Source organism: Mustela erminea, chromosome 12 (genome assembly GCF_009829155.1).
Source record: "Mustela erminea isolate mMusErm1 chromosome 12, mMusErm1.Pri, whole genome shotgun sequence".
Taxonomy (NCBI): Eukaryota; Metazoa; Chordata; class Mammalia; order Carnivora; family Mustelidae; genus Mustela; species Mustela erminea.
In genome coordinates this window covers 24,485,551-24,502,874 of record NC_045625.1, presented here as the reverse complement: position 1 = coordinate 24,502,874, position 17,324 = coordinate 24,485,551, and the positions used below count along the sequence as shown (strand labels likewise).

Below are 17,324 nucleotides of genomic sequence, written 5' to 3'. Positions count from 1 at the left end.
TCAGTGGTGAGAGACGCTGCCAGTTTCTTGGAATGAAAACTAAAGCTGCAAATAACCCATAAAGTCACACTCGCTAATCAATGCCAGTGTTTTTAAGGGAGGGCAAATTGGTCCAGTCACCAATTCAACCTTGAGAAGGATTCCCCTGTGTATCCTTCATACTGGTTTGTGAGACTTTGCCCAGTCCTTGCCTAGAGGTTTTTTTTTCCCCTCCTCTTTCACCAACTTTTTTTTTTTTTAAATCATAGTATTATTCTTAGCCCTGCTTCCCCTATGTTGCAACCTGAAACCTTTTCTGAGCTAGCTTAGGACAGTTAGATTTCTGATGGGTTTAGGTTAATCTGACCACTATACGCAGCTGAACAGAAAGAACATCCTGACTTCTGTGCAGATTTGGGGAGTTCTAAATGTCCATCTTCTCTGTCTACAGGGGTCACGTTAACCTGATTCATTCTCAGTTCTTCATGTCATTCTGGGTTGGCAGAAGACTAACCACGAGTTTCAAAAACAAACAAACAACAAACAAATAGGAGACTGCAGTGTTCAGGCAGTCTGACATTTGCAAAGAGAAAGGATTCTTAATGATCACATCTTGCACTTGACCCACAATCAGTTTAATACCCTGGGTTGTAAGTAGCATGAAGCAGAGGCCACCTAACTCCAGGCCTAGGAAAATGAGTCTGGCACAAAGTGGCAGACTAATCTTATTGAACTGACATTGAAGTAATGAAGTCACACTTTTGTTGATTGAAAATGAAATTGAACAGGCAGTTCCCATAGCTAAAGTTCTTTCAAGCAGAGATAATTAGTCAGTGGCTTGCTTTTCAGTAACCTGAGAAACTCTGGAAACTCCTAGAATGAAGGAACCTTATTTAGTGTGAATGGGCCACAGGGTCTTCTCAAGGGTGGTGATATGGTGGGTAGCGTATGTGCTCCACAGGTGTTTGTTACAGACACAGCCAAGAACTTTCCACCCCCAGCACAGACTCTGGTTTTCTTTATCCATGAGAAATTTGCCTCTTTTGTAAAAAAAACAAACAAACAAAAAAAAACCTTTCCCTCAGAACGTCACTTTAGGTGGGAAGCCCTACATGAGGATGAGATGGGGGAGCCTGTGACTTCCCTTTTCCTTCACCTTCCCTGCTATGTCTAGGTCCTACAGTTTATCCAAATGAATGCTTGATGTACTTCAGAATGTTAGACTCTATTATATTAGTGAGAAGTACTTTTGTGGGTAATTGGTAGGAAATTAAAGGATTCAAGGGTGATTTGGTGTTTCCAGAAATCTTTAGAAATTCTTTGAGGGGGAAAAAATAAGTAAGTCTTGCTAAAAACCCCTCAAGCCATGGGACATTGTTCTTTTTCATGGAAAATTGCTACTTAGAAACATACTGTAAAATGTGTCATGGTTTTGGGTCAAGACGCACTAAGCATTTAAATTTTCTTGGGCCAAATGAAAGGTTACCAGTGATGGTTTTACCTTCTCTAGGTGCTGGCGTAAAGGGCTGGTGCCAACATGAGGTCTCCCTTCCTGACCAGTGGCATTCACTAAGCAATAATGATGTCAGCAAGACTAGCTTCTCAGAGTAGCAGTCCATGCTTTCTGGAACTTCATTCATTTGCATTATCCTTTGATCTTCATAACAAGCTTGCAAGGGTGGTGAAGGCGCGTGCTACAGCAATGAAGGAAGCTGAGGACCACAGGCTAAGTGGGAAGTGATTTGAATTCCTCAGGGTCTCAGAGCTAAGGGTCTCTGAGGAGAGGAGGAACACGTCCTCTCAAATTTAATTTCTGTTCAGCAGTCAGTTACATCTTGAGAGAGAGTCCCTATGTTTTTGTTCCCAACAGTCTGTAGTAGCATTTGCCCAACCCAGACCAACTTCCAAGGATTATCACAAGTGCTGTCACCTTTAAGAAAGCTTCCAGTCACAACTTCTCCAGAAAGGGACTCTACCCCCACCATTTAGAGCTAAAACGAAGGCCTCTTTTATTTGCCATGTTTAATAATCTGTCTGCCCTCACCAGGCTGTGAAACTCAAGACTGCCCTGAAACTCAAGACTGGCCCTTAGTCACCTTTGTGTCCCCTCCATCTGATATAAAATAAACACGTAAAGAAAGGTTTTCCTTCCGTTGGATTTGGTACCAGGTGAGTTCGTATTTTGATGGCTCAATTATCTATACCCTCTTCTCCGTAATAGGGTTATCAGGAAATATTGAGATAGCCACAGTTGGCTGGTTGATATTTATTTGCCAGGGCTAGCAAGAAAATAAAGAAGAAAAATGGATCCTGGACTTGGGGTGCCTACCCTTTGTGGACCCTTGACTTTTGAAGGCATCAAAACACTGGCTGGAGGAAAAGGGAGCTGATTTGAAGGCGCTTCAAGGATGGGGGGTGGCACATGTGTTTGGGAGCATACCAAACACACGTACCATGGGTGGCATTCTTCTCAGAAGGCAAAGAGTTGGGGCCTTGGTATTGGAAACTATCTTCTAGTTCTGTGTTGTTCTTTGAGCAACACCTTGGACATGCTCCTTGGGGTTAATTATGGCTCTTTTATAGACTTGTTATGGGAGTGGTTCTTAAAAACTTGTACTGGGCCTTTAAGTCCAGGAAAAACACTGAAAATATTTAAAATTGGAAATTAGTTTGATAAGTTGGTAGTAGCAATATCAGACACCTTGAAAGAGTATTTACCTAAGAGAAGTAAGAACACATGTTCACAAAAGACTTATAACAGAATGTTTTCAATAGCTTTATTCATAGAGGCACAGAACTGGAAACAACACAAATTTCCATCCATAAGAGAATGGACAAACTATGGTATCTTCATATAGGGGAATACTACTCAGCAGTAACAAATGAACTACTGATGTATGAAACAGCAAGGATTAATCTTGAAAACATGTTGAGTGAAAGACACCAGACAAAAAGAAAGAGAGATTGTAAGATTCAGTTTATATGAAAATTGAGTCATAGGTTGAATCTTTGTTGAAAGATCTCGGACAATGATTGTCTCTGGGGCTAGAGATGGGGATTGATTGGTAGAAATGAGGGAATATTCCAGGCTGCTGGTAATGTTCTAATTCTTAATTGATGTGTTTATTTTGTGAGTGTCTGTATTTGTTAAAACTCATCTAATTATACACTTAAGATGTGTGCAGTTCAATTTATGTTTGTTAATTAAAAAAGAATCCTGAGAAGAATTGTAGAGATTCACTTTAGGACAGACTTGGAAGCCTATGGCATGGGGAATTCAGGTCCTGGACAGTCAGTGTGGCCCCAGAAGCAATTTCTCTGCAACCTAGTAATGTCAGGGAAGTTTCTAAGAAGAGGAGACATTTGGGATAAGTTATGAAAAATAGATAGAAATCTACTAGATGGACCAGGGATTAGAGTTTATTTCAGGGAGAGGGAAAGGAAGAACCATGCTGTGGATCGAAAAGAGTTGTATCGAAAAGTGAAGTATCTGAACCTTGCAGGTGGAAGGATGTAGTAGGACAGCAGGTCAGCGGCACAGGAGGTGGAAGATAAGGCCACGAAGGCAGCTTGGGTGACCCAAGAGATAGCAGTCTCAGCCACACAACAGGGAAGGGGAACACGCAGGACCTTATCTCTGAAGAGAAGTCTATAGACAGAAACTGGGAAGAGTGCTCAGTGTAAAAGGAATCGTTAAAAGATTTGGGAATGAAAAAAAAAAAAAAGATTTGGGAATGGATGAGCTGATGCAGTTAGAAAAAGACAGCATATGTGGTAGAAAGACGCATTAGGCTTCTGCTCCGGTCAACAAGAATAAAGCAATGGCTTGACTGTCAGCTGGGCTGGTCTTTGGCCTTGACTCAGCCTCTGAGAAAGGACATGAAGTTGGCTTTGGGTGCAGACTGTTGGAAAGAGAGATCATTCTTTCTTTCATGAAATGTGTAGGGAGAACGAATGTAGTACCTTTCTTCTGAGCTGTGTCATATGGCTTTGGTTCAGGGTCTCTCTTATGGTGGAACCTCGTATACTACATTATTCAGACTGCATGGACAGAGACCATGTCTCAACTCATGAGAAAAGAAGTTCCAGGAAAAGAGTAACATCCTAAGAGGACCAGACTTTATGCTGTCTGATCCCTTCCTGATGCCTGTTACCCAACCTCTCCACTCCTCAATTTTTTTATCTGTAAGAAGAGACTACTACCACCACAGGGTTGTTACAAGGATCCGATGAGTTATATTTATAAAGAACCCAGAATGGTTCTTGGCACAGGATGAATGCTATATAAATGGCATTTTGCATATACATGTAAATTGTTAAATAAAAAGCAGGATTTTCAATGAAAAGAGGTATAAAAAAGAACTTCCCCAGTGTTCTGGTGGTTAACTGGTAGAAGAAAATTTCCAAAGGAAGAACAAATTAAATTTTAAAATTAATTCATATTGTGGGATAATTTTAGATTTATATGAAAGTTGCAAAGTACAGAGAGTTCTTCATTAAAATAATGTTTTTAAGTCCATGCCCAGGACTAACCAGGAACAAAATGTGAGTCGGTGCTGGGGTGGGGGTGGAGTGGGGAAGGAAAGGAAACCATATAGTAACCACTCTGCTAATCCCTAATACCTATTAGAGAGAGAAGCTGAGTTTATGTTGATGCATTCATTCATTCAGGAACCGCTGAGAGCCTATTGGGTGGTCAGCACTGTGACAGGTGCTGAGGAGTTAGGGATAAATTCCCTCATCCATCAAAAATTACTCAGCCCCTGCTAAGTTCCTGGAACTGTGCTAGGCACTAGAATGCCAAGCTTAGACTCACTGTCTCTGTGGGTTGTTATTATAGGAAACAGAAAAGAAAGATGCAGGTCAGGCGCTTTGTGAGCTTCAAGGACAGAGAGTCAGGTTTAATTGGGAGGCGGCTTTATGGACAGGGTAGTCTTTGGAAGATTGAGATGGATAATTGAAAAGCCTCACCTCTCTCCAATAAGGGCTTCTGGAAATATATATGCAGCTTTTATTTATTTATTTATTTATAATATTTTTTAAATTTTATTTGACAGAAATCACAAGTAGGCAGAGAGGCAGAGAGAAAGGAGGAAGCAGGCTCCCGACAGAGCAGAGAGCCCGATGCGGGGCTCGATCCCAGGACCCTGAGATCATGACCTGAGCCGAAGGCAGAGGCTTAAACCCACTGAGCCACCCAGGCACCCCTATATGCAGCTTTTAAAAGGCTTGAGACCTTGTACCTGAACCTGGACTTTTGGTGATACTATGCTTTTGGAAGTAAAGGGATCAAATAAATCAGTCTATTTCTTAGCACCTGTGTTCCAGAAGGAAAGAGGTAGGGGTTGGGTGGGAGGGAGGTAGGGTGCAGGGGTGGTGAGAGAGAAGAGAAAGGGAGATGGGGGGAGAGAGAGAGAAAGAAAGGAAATGACGTTCTCTCTTTCCTTTAAGGAGAAGCAATGTCTGAAGGATTTCTGAAAGCCTGGTCCAGCCCTTAAACATATTGTAACTCAAATCACCTACGGCTGCTGATTTCCAAGTTCTCCCTGCCAGAACACAGGGACTTGTTCCTTAAAATGACCCAAAGAATGTCGCAATGTACTCAAATCAGAAACCACTCTATTTTTAGTTACTTTCTCCCCTTCCTCCTGTGAGTGAGTGACTTCTTGTATCAGAGGAAGGCAGCTCATAAACCCTTTGGCCAGCTGACCTTGTGCGCCTGGAGAGTGGATGTCTACGGCCAGGAGAAGGGTGGGCTCCTCTCTGTGACGCTCCTGCCCCCTCTCCGCCCCTCCTCCCCGGCCACTGCTACCTGCTATGGCTCATTTCTCAGATGCTGTGAACTCTCACAGGGCAGAGACAACGTCTGAGCAGCCTCTGCCTCCCAGCACTTGACTGCCACAGGGCAGGTACTCAAATCCTCAGAAATAATTGACCGAAAAGACAGTGGAAGCTTCCCATTCCGCCAGAATTGTGACATGAGACTTGGGTTGTGTTGCTTCTATAAATACTTTCAAGGGCACATGTTATTCCAAGGCAGACTCCTAATGGAAAACAAAGACTCAATGGGCTTTCTGAGTCTCTCTAGTTCACTGAGATTTCTCAACACCTTACCAGTGCCCACTATGGGACTAAATTTGTCATCTTCAATCCATTTTCCTAAAACTGCTTTTCTTTCTTTATTTTTTTAAATATGGCACTACCTTCCTCTCAGACACTCACATTTAAAAACGGAGAGATTCTCAAATTTTCTTTACTTTCAGTTCTCAAGTGAATTGTTCCTGACTCTCTGAATTCTGTCACTTCAGTGTTTCTCTGAAGTGCCCAAGCCTTCATCATCTAGCTGGGAATGAGTCCTCATGCCCTTGTTGAGTGTCCTGACTCCAAAATCTTTCAGAGCAGTCCTGCCAACCTGCACAACAGACCATGTCTCACTCTGACTTAAGCCCCCCTGGGGGTGATCCCTCACCTTTCATTCAGGTCCAGGATTCAAAATCTGCACACTCCTAAACACAACTCACAACTTCTTCATACCACTTTACCCCATTGTCCCCACGCCCCAAACTACTTGTCTGTCCTAACGAGCTTCCTTTTGTTGCTTAAAAACACCAGACTCTTTCTTATTCTGTGCTGGTTGAATCGTCTCAAAACTCTGGGGAGTAGGATTTGACAAATCAGCTGGTTCTACTGGTCCCACCACTGCTGCTGCAGTTGACATGGAAGAACTTCAAACCAGGTAAACCCACTGCCGCTGAAATAAATATCACTGAGATCATTGTGGTGTAAACCATGGGAGCTCAGTACAGTCAGAGATTTTGCATCTCTACCAAACAGGAAAAAAAAAAAAAAAAAAAAAAGGAAAAGGAAGAGAGAAAGGAGAAAGGAAAGGGAAAGGGAAAGGGAAGGGGAGGGGAGGGACAGAAAGGAAAGGATAAAATAAAGTCTGCAAGTTAACTTCAGCCCCTAAAGAATTTAGAATAGCCCACTCAGTAGAAAGCCAATCAAAGCTGAAAGCCCAGAAGTGCATTGGAAGAACATCCAGTATGATCTAATGCCTGTTTCCAAGTCACAGTTAATTTGGGACACTATGGGCCTTACAACAGGATGTGCTTCCCTTTACTCAATATCATATGCCTAAATACTTCTTTCCTATAAACTGTCATTATATCCTTCAAGTAGAACCTGGTAAGGAGTGACATAAAGAACGAAGGTGATCCTGCCAGGTCATCTTGGGCTTGACTGAAGGGGGCCCACACACCCCAAGGCAGTCAGGTGATTGGTGGGGTATGGAGCCCAGCTCGCTGAACCTAGAAAGAAAGGCAGCATGGTCAGGATCCTCGAAATGACCCAAAGGTGATTGTTCTTGGCCCTGTGAGACATTAACCAGGTTGGTATCCAATCTGGAGTCTTATTCTTAACATTTCTTAAATTCTCATTTGAACTGGTTTTAACATCTTATTAATTAAGGAGTTGAATGAAATCTTTGACCTGTTTTATGTTTGCAGAAAAGTCATGCTTTTAGCTTTTCGAAAATTATATTTAACCATGTTCTTGACACACATGCTCCTGGAAGGGGGAATGAGTTTTCATGTCAGATTCATCTGGTCCACCCTTGCCCTGTGTCTTCCCTGTGGTAGAAACTCGTCCGCTTGTCATCACTGTCCCCTCTGCTCTCAGCTCCCTCCAAATATAACCTCTATGAGAACATAGTTACTTTGCATTATGGGTATTTACCTGTGGGCCCTCCCCCCATATCCCCCCTTAACAAGAATACGAATCTTTTGAAGACAAGAACTGAGGTTTTTTTCATCAAATACCCCTTCAAGCTTCTATAGACCCAAATAGTCATTCAGATTTCAGGATGAATTAATGGATGAACTGAAAATGGGTGAATGAATGAGTAAGTGAAGTGGGGATGGAGCTTGGAATGAAGATAAATAAAATCACTTTCCTTGGTGGTAGAGAAGTTTGCATGTGGATTACCAATCCAAAACTCAGGTAGATACATTTATGTCTTAGTTTTAATTTCAGATCCACACATGCTTGCAGTTCCTTTGGCGTGGTGTCAGGAAAGCTGTTTGTCCCATTGTTGTATAGCTGTGTCTTTTCTCTTTTTGCGGGGATGGCTGTTTGATGATGATTGTTTGAATAATTCCAACTTATCAGTTCTGTACATGGGATTTAGAAATATTGGACTGTATTCTTTGGAAAGGGGTATATTATTATTTAAAATGCAGTGTAGGCCAAATAGCATTACTAACATATCTCACGAGAAACCAAATGTGGCCAAGGTTTGCTTCACTTCATTTAAGTAAGAGTCACCACAAAATTTTATTTTGTCTAATGTTTTTTGGGTAGAATGTTAGTATTTGTTGTAATGGGATTATCTTATTATATTCATTTTTATTCTCAGGAAACTTTCTCCATGTTCCCACCTGGGACTAGGGACTCCTCACTTTGATACCATAGTTTCTCTTTGTGTTCTGCCTCTCCTTTTCACCTGACCTGGAGTCTCTGGATGGTGGGAACCATGTTTCACTCATCGCTGATCCCCAGCTCCCAACACAGGGCCTGGTACTAAGTAGGTATTCAGTTGACGGTTGGTTGTCTGAACAGGATGAGAGCAAAGAGCATGGGCTCTGGGTCAAAATCCATGTTGCCTAATGACCGTTTGAAACAAGGATGGTATCTTTCCCCCCATACAGGTAGAAACTAGACATGTGCTCAAAATTTCATTTCCCTCATCATCAGTGAGGGAACCAGGCAGGTGTTAAAACCGGGACAATCCAAAGGACTGGCACATGCCTCAGGGAGGAATATTGAAATGAATGTGCAAATAGAGGCAAAACCAGCTTCTTTCACTGAGGAGAAAAGTCAGTAGAACCTCTGTGGATAGGACAGGATTTACATGTCTATAAACAAGGGTTATTTTGCATTGCTATCAGCTAGCTACAATTTCCAGAGTTGTAAAATAGCTCCCATAGAATCCGAGTCAGATCACCAGGGAAAGGTGTCTTCGAGACAATCCGAGTTTCCCATTAAAGCACAAATTTTCCGCTGCAGTTCAGATCTTGCCCTCGCTGACAGGTCCCGAAGGAAGGGCATTCCAGTCAGAGATAAGAGCAGACGCAAACACCTGGAAACCGGAAGCCTTGTGCTTCCGTAATGGGAGGGAAGTCCCTAGAAGGAAGAGTGCAGAGGTAGGCAGTAGCCAGATAGAATTCATCTGGAAGGCCAAGGTAAAGAGTATACATTTAATCTAAAACTTTTAAAATTGTACAACCATGGCAAAAAAAAATTTTTTTTCAAGCATTCTGCCCCAATTTGTACATCTTTATTTACTTATTTATAAATTAGGCACGTGTGTGATAGTATCTGAGTACTTCTACAAGCACAACATTGGTCACTTACTGGCTGTGTGACCACAGGCAAGTTACTGCATGTAGCTGGGCCTCAGTTTCCCTGCCTCTAAAATACGACGATCACCCAGGGCTGCTGTGATGAGGATATAGAGTAAATAGAGTGGGGTTCAGTGGAGTGAGAGCTCAGCAAGTGTTAGCTCAAAGTATAAAACACTAATAGAAATGAAAATGAATGATAGAGAACAGAAAGTGGCGACGCTTATCTTCTGTCCTCAGTGGATTGGCTTGAGGACCCACAGGGCATGTGCACCCCGTTCCAGAGCTGCTGCATAGGAGGTTGTTATGGTCTGGAGGTTTTGGATGTGGAGGGGGTGGCAGGGAGAAGGATCAGAGGAGGGAGGCCAAAGAAGGGGCAGTGCTACGGCACAGCAGGGAGATGATGTGGGCTTGCGCCTGGGTACCCGAGGGTGTGAAGAAGTGAGGATGGCTCACTGAGGACAATGGTGGAGGCCCTTGTCCCATAACCTTTGGACATGAACTTGATAGGGATGCCAGAAGGAAGATAGGGTGAAGATTCTTGGTGGGGAAGGCAGATGGTGCCTTGAAGAAGCTTTGGAGGTAGAGGAAAAGGAGGTACAGGAAAAGGTCAGAGCAGGAGGTTTGAGGGGCCGTGGGCTCATCTCCAGTCATCCCTACTGTTGGGAAGATACTAGCAGCTCCTGCCTCCCGCTTGCATTAGTACTTATGACTGAGGCCATAATGGGATAAAAAGGGAGCTGATTTTGCTACCCCAAAATATGCCTCTTTGACGTAAGTATTGTTTTGAGTTAAGGCTGTTAAAACCCAGCAGATTCAGGAGAAGTTGTTTTCCTCCCCTCACCTGCCTAAATTTGCATTGGAAAGCTGCCAGGAAGAAAGTTATTACCAGAGACACCTCTTTACCTGAGAAACTGATCTGCACAACAGGGCTGCTTTGTTTTCCAAACATCTCTCCCTTCCGGTGAAGGGCCTCGCTCCCCTTGGACCCCAGACCCAGACTGGTACCCCTTTCCGTGGCTTAGGATGTTCTGTAAGCCTCCATCACCTGGCTGCTCTCTGGGCTCTCCTGTTTTTATGGGGCTATTGTACATGTGAAATTTGTTTCTCTCCTGTTAATCTCTCTTATGCCAATTTGATTATTGGACAGCCAAAGAGTGCAGAAGGGCACACGGAAAAATGTTCTGCCCCTTCAGGGCCATGGTGTTAACTGTTATTTCTGGGCCTATTATTCTGCACGGATAGAAACCTTGCTGCTTTTTAGATAGTCGTTTCTTGGGTTAGTCTTCCCAGCACATCTTTTAGGGTTATTATTGTCATGCCCCTCTTACAGGTGAGGGGACAGAGGTTACACAGCTTGAGCTGAAAGGACAAGCTTGTATAAGGACCTCAGTATAACCCCAAAGAGCCTGTGCTTTTTCTTCTGCACCCCCTCTTTCCTGCTAATGGTAAAGCTAGAGAAAATAGTGCACCCTCTTTATGTCCTGCTTTTCCCCGTTCTCAGTGTCCTTTCAGGGAAGAGCTTTTCCCCAAACCCTGTGGGACCTGTGTCTAAGGAATAGGACACCGCAGCATCTCCTTGCCTCACAGCCCCTCCTGTGCATTTCCACTTGCACCCAGGAAGCGGAGAGGAATGGGGAGAAGCACAGGTAACAAAAGGAAATCTCTTATGGCCCAAGAGACCCTAAAAAGGCCCACGTATCCCCTAAAAAGGCCTGGCCTGCACACGTTGTGGTGGAATGAGTCAGGGTGGCAGGCTGGTAGCACCTGATCTTTTAAGAAAATTCAAGCCCAGAAAGACCAACTGAGACTGTCCATATGCCTCAGGCCATTGCAGAGGATGGGAGTCATAGGCCTCCAGGAACCCTCACTGGAAAAGGCCTGTGTCTTTGTTGGATGTCCTGCCCTCCACTCGATGTCCATTAATTGTAGAATCTTCCTGCTTCCAATGGACTGGAGAAAATCTACCTGGAAAGAGATATGTTACAGATGAAGGTAGGGCACACATTTAACATATACTTGATCATTTAAAACTGCATCAGACGGTCCAACAAGGAATGAGGTGAATCTCTGGGGCCTACTTTAAGTTAGAAGTCCAAATGATTTCTAGAGTGAGAGGCTCACCTCTCTGTGACCTTCGTAGGTTGCAGGGCAATTTCCCACCCATTTTTGGTAAATGAATATTTAACATGTGGGAAGCCTACGTAAATTGTGCTTCTAAAATGCTTCTGTTCTTCCTTATTGGCACCTCCGTTCTTCCTTGTAAAAGGAACTCAGGGTTTGTTGAATGAATGAATGAGTGAATGAATGACAAAGTGAGTCTTTTTTTTCCGCCTTTTGTACCAAAGGTCAGTGTAAGCCAAGCCCTTGACTGAATCATCACAGACTCCTGCAATCACTCTGAAACATGCAGCCTTACCATAAAATCACACGCTTGCCGGAACCAGCGCCGAGGTCGTTGTGTGGAAACTGTTTCATGTAGGCGCGGCAGGTGTCTTTAAGTTCCTGCTTGTACGTTAAGTTATAGTCTAGATCATGACTGTGATGATGGCTTCAGGGATCACCCCATTCATTAGGTCAAGAGAAATTTAAAACCCTTTTACAAACTTCTTTCACTTACATGGGATAACTTAGCCCTTCAGCAGCCTTTCTGGGGCACATGGTGTGGATTCAGACATGGCGACACTGAGGTTCAGAGATGTTTCAAAGGCTCACCACCAGCCTTTGTCCTTGGACCTGAGAGCCAACAATGGCCCCTACACCATAGCAGGAGCGGCTTCTCTTTAAAGGGGATATTGTTCTTTCTGTTCTATAAAGAGACAGCACAAGCTCATTTGAGGTTACAGAGAAATCAGCTTCCTGATTTCGGGGAAAAGGGAGCGGAGAAGGTCTCCTATGAAATGCAAATTAATACTTGGATTTTTCATGGAGTTCTCCCCCTCCGCCTCTGAGCAAGGCACGTGGCATTCTAGCAAGTGCAAAATGTTTTATATTCAGACTAATTCATTTGAAACAGCACAAAAAAGAGAGAGAGAGAGAGAAAAGCACAACTAAATCCAAATGTTGCAAACTCCTTTAGCAAAAATTGTGAAATAGCATTGACTTTGCCAGTTCCTGTTTTCATTTTCCATAAATCTATTCTGGTATCATTTTATTCCCTTGAAGTAGATGTAGCAAGTTCTCAGTGATACCAAGTAAGAAAACAAGGCGATCGTCAAAACCTCTGCCATTTGTTAAATAACAACAGTGAAACTCTGACTCTGTGTTGAACTCAGGAAAATTACTTTTGGAGGGAAAATGCAAGGGGTTTTATGAAAAGCTACAAAGCTGCTTGAAAACGGCCCCCAGCCAGTGTCGGCTGGTCTGTAGGGAGTAGTGATGAGAAGCTGGAGCAGCTCAGGTGACACGGGGTCCCAGGGACTTGGCATTTGTGCGGCCCTTGCGGGGTCCAGGCAGCAGGTGCTGTGGATCCCTCTGCCACTGCCCCGAGGCGGGAACCCAGCTCAGTGACTTTGCTTCTCGGAGCCCCACAGCCTTGTCTGTGAGGGGAGATCATGACCCCGGTCTCAGGAGGGTGGTCAGGAAGTCCTCAGGGCAGGGAGGGGCCTCCAGCAAGTAAGAGTCAGAAAATGGCTGCCGTCGGCCATTGTCCTCGAGGTGGAGGAGAGAAGGGATGAAGAAACAGAAATCAAAGCTTTGCTCTTGGGAGGCATGAAGTGGGGGAGTTTGAACCAACGGGAGGGAAATCCTATCAGAAGCAGATTGCTATGGAAGCAAAATACCGCGCTATCCAACTGAGGCTTTCGGGATAAAAATCTGACACCAAAATTCTTTCCGTGTGCTACTAATAGCACTGCTGAGTGGAACAAATGGAAGGCATTTACCTTTCACCAGCTCTCCCCTGTGCTGCCTTTTGATGGGGCAGTCAGTTCAGGCGTCAGGACGGGCTGCAGGCAGCCGGGCTGGGAGTGTCCAATTTGTAGTCCCGTCCTGGCCTGTGGCTTCCCTAGTGCAGGCTCACCTCACCAGGCCTTCCTGCTCCTCCTCGGGTCCCTTTCTAAGTGGAAAGGCACCTGGCGATGGCCCGTCTGAGGGGAGAGATGCTGCCGTCCACCTCTCAGCTCTTCCTTGTCGTGCTGGGTTTTTGTGCGCTATCAAAATTAAAAAGGAGATCAAAATGTCACTCTGGGGTCATGTGCCCTCATTCTTTTTTGCTGGCCTGGTAGGAGCTCCAAAAGTCCACTAAAGCCATGAGTGTAGGTCAGGCAAGAATCTGATGTCAAGAAAAGACAGCGCGGACTGGAACATCATGTCTCAGAGCAGATTGCCTCTCCTGCAGAGCTCTGAGCAGTCCCAGAAAATTGTCTCAGCTGGCCAGGATCGCAAAATGAGAATCAGGCGGTTTTCTCTCTTCCTCTCAGAGCCGGGTCCCGTGGCTGTGCTGCTTGCTCCTGGCACCCCAGAGTCACACTCATCTCCCGGTTCCCTTGTAATTTCTGGTTCTGTGTTTGGGTCGGCTCACATCCCACCCACCCCTCACCCCCCGCCGACACACACCATGAGCTTCTCGAGGGACCTTGACTCACTCGGATATCCACAGGTTCACATGGCATCTGGTACCAGTCGGTGCTCTGCATACATTCCTGGGATGAATGACTTGAAATGAATGCTGTATTCTGGTTTACAGCTTTTTATCCCAGCACTTCGGGTCCTCAGTAACCTTTGAAAAGACCCCATTAAGCTCTTTCTAGAGGACCATAAAAACTTGTCTCATAAAAGGTTGAGCTTTTGGCTTAGTCTGCTTGCGAAGACACAGCATACGGAGCAGGCCTGGAAAGCCCTCGGAAGTCTGGTCTCTGTGTGTCACCTGACAAGCACATGGACACCCAGAGAGGGCAGGTGTGCATTTGTGCAGGGAGGTGGCAGGTTCAGCATGGAAACTTCAATAGCCTGTCCCGTTGACAAGGGCTGCCCGCACCCTGGGAAGCAGTGTGGCATAGTGCTCGAGAGGGCCAACTCTAGGAATCAGGCTGCTGAATTCAAATCTTGACTTTGCCGCTTGTCAGCTGAGCAATCTTGGGCAAGTCATTAAACCTGCCTGAGCCTCAGCTTTCTTGTCTGCCAAATGGGCAATGACCCTCGTCCCTACCTCCTAAAACACCCAGAAGAATTAAATGAGTTAATATCTCTAAAGCACTTAGCAGTTTTAGAAGCAGTACCTGACATATAAGAAGCCCTATTAGATGTTTATTAAAATTACTATTATGTTCTATAATAATCCCAATCCCAGAGCCACTTCTGGGCCTTGTTCTGTGCCAGGAGCAGCATGTGGATGGGAGATTCCAGATGAACAAGTCATGGCTTTGGCTCCCAAGCTGCTTGCAAAATCCTTTAATGGGGACATCGTGAAGGAACAATGGACCTGACCCAGCCTGGGGCTTGCAGAGGAGAAGGCCAAGGGCAGACATCAAAGCTGTAGTTTTCCATAATATACAGATGGGAAGTGAAGGTACCACTGTTACCGCCTGTGACAGAGCACATTTTTTAAGGATGGAAGTAGTATCACGTTCCATTCCTTTGCTTTTCTGGAACCTCACCACTTTCCCATCAAGATGTGGACTCTAATTCCCCTCTCCTTGAGTCTGGGCAGGCCCTTCAACTTGCTTAGAAAGAACAGAACGCTGCAGAAGTGACAGAGTAACTTCTGATGCCAGGTCATGAACTGTCAGGGCTGGAGAGTGAGATGGGCTTCCCTCTGGGAAGTTGGGACATCTGCCTTGGGAGTCCTTAGGTGACATTTGAGAGGCATGTGGCTGCCATGCTGTGGGGAAGCCCAGGCCACAAGGACCGGACACGTGCAGGCTCTCTGGCGGAAACCACCAACCGAGGACCTTGCCGACAGCCAGACACGTGAGTGACAATTCTTCCAGATGATTCCAGTTCCTCGCTGCTGAGTCACCCCTGGTCTTTGAGTTTTCCCATTTGAGTCCTCAGGCACTGGGGAGTAGCATCAAGCCTGTTTCCTTTTCAAATCCCCGACCCACAAAATGTGCGAGTGTGCTAACATGGCTGTTATAAGCCCCTGCGTGTTGGAGCGATTTGTTATGTGGCAACAATAAGCAGAGGTCTGCCCTCAGACCTTCTGCTAGACTCATCTTTTAAGACTCCCAGCAACAGACAGTTCTTTCTCCAGAGATCTTAGAGGAAGAAAGCATGCTTACAGCACAGTTAATAAGATTTGTTTCTTCCCGAGTCTAGAGAATTCCCCGTGATCAAAGATGCTACAGCTGGAAAAGTTTCTAGAGCTGTCATGCTTGCCGGCATCTGGCTGTGACAGCTCCCGAGGGAGTCATCGCCAGCACCACCAGCACTGCCAGTGGAGAGGGCCTGGGATCGGACCTTCCTCCCCTTAGCTCTTCCGAGCGGGTGCGGATTGCCATGGTCTGGGCAGATGGAAATGTGAGCTTAACATGGGGGCGCTGGAGGGATGGACTTCCCCTTGAAGGAAGAGAGGAACTCTTCATTTCGCTAGCAAGGTGGTTCCCACATTTTCTCCATCAACTGGTATTCATCTTACTGTCTGCTGTTTGCCCCGAATTCTGTTTCATGGCTATGATTTTGATCAGTCCTCATGATCAGGGTGGGAAATAGTTCGTCAGCCTCATCACAGAACTCTAGAAACTGAGTCTGGGGACCAACCCAGGATGACATATACCTAGGCAACGGTGAGGACTCAAACACACCCATGCCTTCTGGTTCCACAGGGAGGTCTCTTGTTACTGTGTTCCAAAAACAATCCCGGCTCTGGAGGAAAAAAATATAAAAAATGATGTCTGTTTGTTTCACAGTCATCAGGCAAGTGCTCACGAAAGGTGTGATGGTTTTTTTCTGGGTTGCTTTTGGGGCCATTCCCACGTGCTGGAGTTCGGCACTGCACCTGCACCAGGAAGTCTGTTTTCTGCTCTGAGTGGTGGCTTTGTGTGGTTCTTCCGGGGAATGAGATGAGATCAGTGATTATTTGATGTATCGGCCACTATTTGTGGTGCAAATACTTCACAGCTGTCTCCAGCCACCAAACTGACATCGCTGACCATGCGTTGGAGAAGGGAGGTGCGTGTTCTGCTCTCGTGGGCTGGTAGCAGCCAACTCCAGCAATGGTGGAACCCAGTACAATTACAGGGTTTTTGTAATGCTTTGTTTTTCCCAAAGCGATCAAATGCCCTCCATTCAGAATTTTCAAATTATCAAAGACAGCGAGTAAAAACAGTGCCGCCACTCCCCAGGTCAAAAGGGCAGGCCTGTTTCTAAGCATGATTTCTACAAAGCGGTACCAGTCTAGAGTGGTGGCCAGTCATCAGCCCCAGGGAAACCCTTGCATCTTTCAGCAGTAACCCAACCCCAGTGACACAGACACCAGATACCGAGGCCTCGGGGTGGCCTGATCATCCTGCTTGCATTGGGGTTAGGCTGGAGGACTGTAGTGAAAGGCTGGGTGGTTGCAGGAGATGAACCCTGGAAAAGATCCCCACAACCTTCAACCTTGCTGTGTAAGTCATTCATGGCAGGCCCGAAACTCCAGTGGTTCCCTCGATGCCCAGCCTTCTGGAACTACAAATAAAACCTTGAAGGGAACAAGGGGTCCTTGGAGTGTGACTCTCTTAAGGGGTGAGAATGGGCAGCCTTTCCCTTCTTATTTCTGGTCTCCCCAGCGCCTCCGTCTCTCTCTCCCCTAGAAGTGTGGTAGCAGCGTTATCTTTCTACTCCTGTGGAAGGGAGATGGGGAGAGGGGGGTGGGAGGGACCTCAAGGGGGAGGAAATAGACTTTGGAGGGGTATTGGTGCAGCCTGAGCAGGTGAGGCCCCCAGCGTAAGGGCGGACAGCCGGTGGACATTCACCCACACTCTAGGAGCCATCCGTTGGCATGGAGCAGGCAGGGGCAGCTAGGAT

General features: G+C 45.5%; 1 long non-coding RNA gene across 1 annotated transcript in view; it reads left to right on the top strand.

Annotated features, from left to right (window-relative positions):
- LOC116570205 overlaps nucleotides 1–17,324 on the top strand; it is a 66,183-nt gene that overhangs the window by 29,029 nt on the left and 19,830 nt on the right. Inside the window, exon 3 of the long non-coding RNA XR_004277322.1 lies at nucleotides 2,027–2,148. This is a non-coding gene — a long non-coding RNA (uncharacterized LOC116570205). The remainder of the gene's footprint in view (nucleotides 1–2,026; nucleotides 2,149–17,324) is intronic.